Source organism: Cervus canadensis, chromosome 24, assembly GCF_019320065.1.
Source record: "Cervus canadensis isolate Bull #8, Minnesota chromosome 24, ASM1932006v1, whole genome shotgun sequence".
NCBI classification, from domain to species: domain Eukaryota; kingdom Metazoa; phylum Chordata; class Mammalia; order Artiodactyla; family Cervidae; genus Cervus; species Cervus canadensis.
The window spans coordinates 31,358,639-31,364,688 of NC_057409.1; the positions used below are offsets into that span (position 1 = coordinate 31,358,639).

The window sequence follows — 6,050 nt, forward strand, 5'->3', positions numbered from 1 at the left end:
GGGTTGGGAAGATCCCCTGGAGAAGGGATAGGCTACCCACTCCAGTATTCTTGGGCTTCACTGGTGACTCAGACAGTAAGGAATCCACCTGCAGTGTGGGAGACTGGGGTTTGATCCCTGGGTTGAGAAGATCCCCTGGAGGAGGGCATGGCAACCCACTCTGGTATTCTTGCCTAGAGAAGTCCCCAAGGACAGAGGAGCCTGGCAGACTACAGTCCATGGGGTAGCAAAGAGTCAGACATGGCTGAGTACTAAGCATAGCACATAGCTAAGTTACATCTTATCTCAAGGTTGGGTTCTCAAGTTGGCAAGAAAGGAAAAACTGCTGATTATTTAGTTACTATCAAAACTCCTTTTAGAATGATGCCAACTGGAGGCCACCAAACCATCTTGCAGTTGGGATTGGCTCAGTCAGTTTTTCCTTGTGCTTTGGAATACATTGCTTTATCTTCTGTTGAGCACCAGATGAAGAAGTTGGCTTCTGTTTAGGGGCCATGTTGTAAGAAAACTATCTTCAGTGTCTGAGTAGCAGAATTCTATTTAGTGCATCTGATTCTCACACTATGAGAAACTCAGAGGAGCTGAGATAAACTGAGAGAACAGATTCATGTTTCTGCTTTTACTTATCTTGGGCTTACACACTCAGCATATTGAGAGAGATGGCAGGTGGGATTTCTGGCTCCATCTTATTATTTTTCTGTCTTTCTTGCTACCTTTTGCCCACCTTCCCAAGGTATATAGTTGGATTTCCACACACAAAAAAATGTTAATAGATATTTGTAATGCTTCTGTACTGGCAGTGTAGTAACTGGCTACTGTATTTTTTTTTTCCATTTCCCCACAATGAAATGGGGAAACACTGATGGATTTTACATATCTCTTAATGTCTAGTGGCAAATTTGGCCAACTCTATTCCCACCCCGGGTGGTGCCCCCTGCAAGTTACCACAGTTGATGAGCCTGCCCTCAGAACAGCCATACCCAGCACTGTTCTTACATTAGTGAGAGACATTCTTTGCTGCTGCTTTAGCCTAAAGCTCTAGAGTTCCCCTCCCAAGGTCTATAAATGCTCAGGCAGATTATAGAGCTGGGCTCATTAAAATTTGGCTTTCAAGCAGTGGTGGCAACAGAATATGATGCTATCACTTCTATTTTCATTTTCTGAAATGACTGTGGCATTACTCACTGGAGACACATTGGACCTTTTGAACATGTTTTTATGCAATTAGCTTCACAGACGTAAAAGTGCCAACAAGATTTTCAAAATACGGCAAAGCAAATTTCCCAATCTGGTTTAATAATACAAAATAACTGCTGTTTGTGTGTAATAAACAACAGTGTGTAAAATAGGTAGACTTATAAATGCATTAAATAAACAAACTATTTTTTTTTTTTACAAACTATTTTTAAAATAGGTAGAGAATATTGGAAATAAAAGCAAAACTAAACAAATGGGACCTAATGAAACTTAAAAGCTTTTGCACTACAAAGGAAACTATAAGTAAGGTGAAAAGACAGCCCTCAGATTGGGAGAAAATAATAGCAAATGAAGAAACAGACAAAGGATTAATCTCAAAAAATATACAAGCAACTCCTGCAGCTCAATTCCAGAAAAATAAAAGACCCAATCAAAAGATGGGCCAAAGAACTATACAGACATTTCTCCAAGAAGACATACAGATGGCTAACAAACACATGAAAAGATGCTCAACATCACTCATTATTAGAGAAAATGCAAATCAAAACCACAATGAGGTACCATTACTTGCCAGTCAGGATGGCTGCTATCCAAAAGTCTACAAGCAATAAATGCTGGAGAGGGTGTGGAGAAAAGGGAACCCTCTTACACTGTTGGTGGGAATGCAAACTAGTGCAGCCGCTATGGAGAACAGTGTGGAGATTCTTAAAAAACTGGAAATAGAACTGTCATATGACCCAAGCAATCCCACTTCTGGGCATACACACTGAGGAAACCAGATCTGAAAGAGACACGTGCGCCCCAATGCTCATCGCAGCACTGTTTATAATAGCCAGGACATGGAAGCAAACCTAGATGCCCATCAGCAGGTGAATGGATAAGGAAGCTGTGGTACATATACACCATGGAATATTACTCAGCCATTAAAAAGAATTCATTTGAATCAGTTCTAAATGAGATGGATGAAACTGGAGCCCATTATCCAGAGTGAAGTAACCCAGAAAGATAAAGACCAATACAGTATACTAACACATATATATGGAATTTAGAAAGATGGTAACGATACCCTATATGCAAAACAGAAAAGAGACACAGATGTAAAGAACAGACTTTTGCACTCTGTGGGAGAAGGCGAGGGTGGGATGTTTCGAGAGAACAGCATGTATACTATCTATGGTGAAACAGATCACCAGCCCAGGTGGGATGCATGAGACAAGTGCTTGGGCCTGGTGCACTGGGAGACCCAGAGGAATTGGGGAGAGGGAGGTGGGAGGAGGGATCGGGATTGGGAATACGTGTAAATCTATGGCTGATTCATATCAATGTATGACAAAACCCACTGAAATGTTGTGAAGTAATTAGCCTCCAACTAATAAAAAAAAAAATAGGTAGAGAAAAATTTTAAAATTGTTAGCACTGAGCCTTATGTAAGTAGGAGTTCATTAAATATTATTCCCTTTCATTTTCTTTAATTTTTAATCCTCCATATTTAGAAGATGGGTTTTGATAAAGGACTTTGATGGCAGAAAGGGGAAAAACTGCTTAGATAAGAAGGGTTAGTCCTTGTATCACCCATTTCCTTGTTTATTCTGGGAAGGTAATGAGGCACAACAGAAATACTCTGAATCAGACAAACCTCTATTGACATTGAAGCTAGCTGTGTGACCTTAGGCAAACTATTAATTTTACTGAGCATCAGCTTCTTATTCTTAGAATAAGAGAATATTCTGAATATTTAAGGCAGTGAATAATTACACTGCCTTGCAGAATCATTGTAACAGTTTAGATGAGGTCATTGAATTTGTTTACTTTTGGTTCCAAGCAACCATTTTAACAGTGTAGATTTTGTGGCGAGTGCATGGGCTCTGAAACTTTTCAGTAATTTCTCAGTGTAAGCCAGTGATTCTCATTTACCTAACCATATTGCTTTACTTTAGAAAAGGAATACACAATTTTTGCAGATACAGGCATCCTGGCTACCAGAGTGGTGAGGTCTCATCCTAAATTATTATACCTCACCTCATGAGTGTGATTGAGTTTCATTCCTTCCAGAGATGAACCTGATTTTTATGTGCAGGCAAAATGAAGTTTTGAGCTTGCAAAGTCAGAGGCTAGAAGCTGAAGGTTATAAATTGCGCATGGTGAGGAATGTTACCCATGGAGACCTCGACAGAATGGGTAAACCTCTTTCCAGACTACTCTGCTTCTGTGTACCCATTAAAATTTAAATTTAATCATTATTAAAGTAATGACTGGCCATAATTTAAAAATAAAAAGTAGTACTTATAATGAAAAACCCCCAATTCCTGCTATTTCAACCACTTTCAACCCTTTAAGCTATTTCTTCTTCCTTTCATTGCCTGGTGGTTTCTAATTGTTCATTTATAAAGAATACATTACTGGAAGCTCTGTTTCTGGACATAGTTGGCCAGTTTGTGGACCTTGCCACAGAATGATAGGATATGGTGCCTGGCTCTCACACTAGGATACTCTCAAAATAATTTCTGAAGGCTTTTCTTTTTTTTTGAAATTTTAAACTTTTATTTTATATACAAAGAGCTAGTATTTCTGTGTAAAGACTCTGCCTGCAATGCAGGCCACCTGGGTTCGATCCTTGGGTTAGGAAGATCCCCTGGAGAAGGAAGTGGAAACCAACTCCAGTATTCTTGCCTGGAGAATCCCATAGACAGAGGAGCCTGGCGGGCTACAGTCCATGAGGTCACAAAGAGTTGAACATGACTGAACGACAAGGTAGATGTGCTGAATGATCCATTCAAGGAAGTTCACTTGGTCCAACTTAATGAAGCCAATGTCATCGTACTGGCAGAAACACTGGTGACGCATATTGAGGCCATATTTCCAGATGAGACCATGCTAGTTTGAGCATACTTGTCAGGAGCGAGAACCCTAGCCGAATTCTCTCAGATGGCTCCAGTAGAGCTGCTGGTGACCCATGTTGCTTTCTCGGCTGCAAGGAGACGAAAGGAATAAAGGCTGAAGTCCTTTCTTTTGGGTGGATCGGTTTCCTCAGAAAGATAGTCTCCTATTTCCCACCTGATGATATAAAACTGGCTGCATGCATTTTGGGAGTCCAGCGGGGGAAAGGTGCTAGTAAAGGGAGTGGGTGTTGTAGGTGGGTAACAGATTTTTATCAGGGCTTGTGGTCAGAATCTGCCTACCAATGCAGGAGAGGTGGGTTCAATCCCTGGGTTGGGAAGATCCCCTGGAGAAGGAAATGGCAACCCACTCTAGTTTTCTTGCCTGGGAAATCCCATGGACAGAGCATCCTGGTGAGCTACAGTCCATCGGGTCCCAAAGTGTCAGATATGGCTGACTTATCAGCAAAAGTTATGAGCTCTTTGGAGAATGAGCTGGACCTTATTCATCTGGTATTCCTTGTGGCCCTGAGCTAGATGTCTTACACATTCTGACATGGAAATGTATGAGCAGATTGTCTGGAATATTTGTCTCACTATTATTTGTTAGGAGCTGAGTTGAGTGTTTACTTGATACTCCATATATATTCCTTTGAAAACTGAGAGAATGGCTGGCCTACCCAGCAGAGAAAGACTGCTCTTTGATCACAGTGATCACATTGCTGAGCTTCCAGCTACATGATAGAAAATAAAGGAGTCAGGATATGTATAAGGTGCTTAAAATAGTTTTTGGTGTAGGAACTATTATTATATTCATAGCTATCAATGAGTTGAAATAATTTATTAATTGAACAAATAATTCTTTTGAGCCTACAGTTTTGCTAAAGTGGTCCTTAATTTGAGTAATAGCCTGTCCTCAGGTAGCATACATTCTAGGAGAAACATGAAAAACTGATAAGCTAAATAATTAGATTCACAATAGCATCAAAAATAATAAAATACATAAGAATAAATTTAACCCAGGAGGTTAAATTTGATTTGTATGTTAAATTTGTACATAAATTTATTAGATTTTAACACTGAAAAGTTATGTCATTTATGAAGGAAATTAAAGACACAAATACATGAAAAAAAAATGTCCTGAATCAGAAGAATTAATGGACCCCAAGAATTAATATTGTTAAATGTTCATACTACCTAAAGCCATTTATAGGTTCAGTACACTCCCTATCAAAATTCCAATGACATTTTTAACAGAAATAGGAAAAAATCCTAAAATTTATATGAAACCACAGAAGACCCCAGATAGTCAAAATTATCTTAAGAAAGAAGAACAAAGCATTACACTTTCTAATTTCAAACTTTATTACCATATAAATGGTATAGTCATTGAAACCATATGATGGCATGAAGATAGGCACATAGTCCAGGAGAACAAAATTGAAAGCCCAGAAGTAAAAACACACATATACAGTCAACTAATATTTGACAGCGGAGCTAAGAAGACTCAGTGGGGGAAAAGGTAGTCTCTTTAAAGAATGGTTTTGGGAAAACTGGATAACTACAGAAAATGCAGAAAACAGGATAACCACCAACCATATGCAGAAAATGAAACTGGACCCATATATTACACCATTCACAAAAATTAACTTGAAATGGTAAATGACTTAAATGTAAGGCTAGAAACTATAAAACTACTAGAAGAAAACATAGCTAAAAATCTCCTTGATTTTGGTTCTGACAATAATTTTTTAGATGTGATACCAAAAGCATAAGTAACAAAAGCAAATACAAAACAAGTGGGACTACATTAAACTATTGATTTAAAAAAAAAAAGCTTCAGCACAGTAAAAAGAAACAATCAGCAAAATAAAATGGCAACCTCAGAATGAAAGAAAATACTTGCGAGCCAATTATTTGATAAGGGGTTAATATTGAAAATATGTAAGAAGTTTAGACAACTCAATGGCAAAAAAA

The 6,050-nt window shown here is 38.6% G+C and overlaps 1 pseudogene; it reads right to left on the reverse strand.

Moving 5' to 3' along the window:
• Positions 1 to 3,322: 3,322 nt before the first annotated feature.
• Positions 3,323 to 4,161, reverse strand: LOC122426133 (annotated as a pseudogene).
• Positions 4,162 to 6,050: the final 1,889 nt, after the last annotated feature.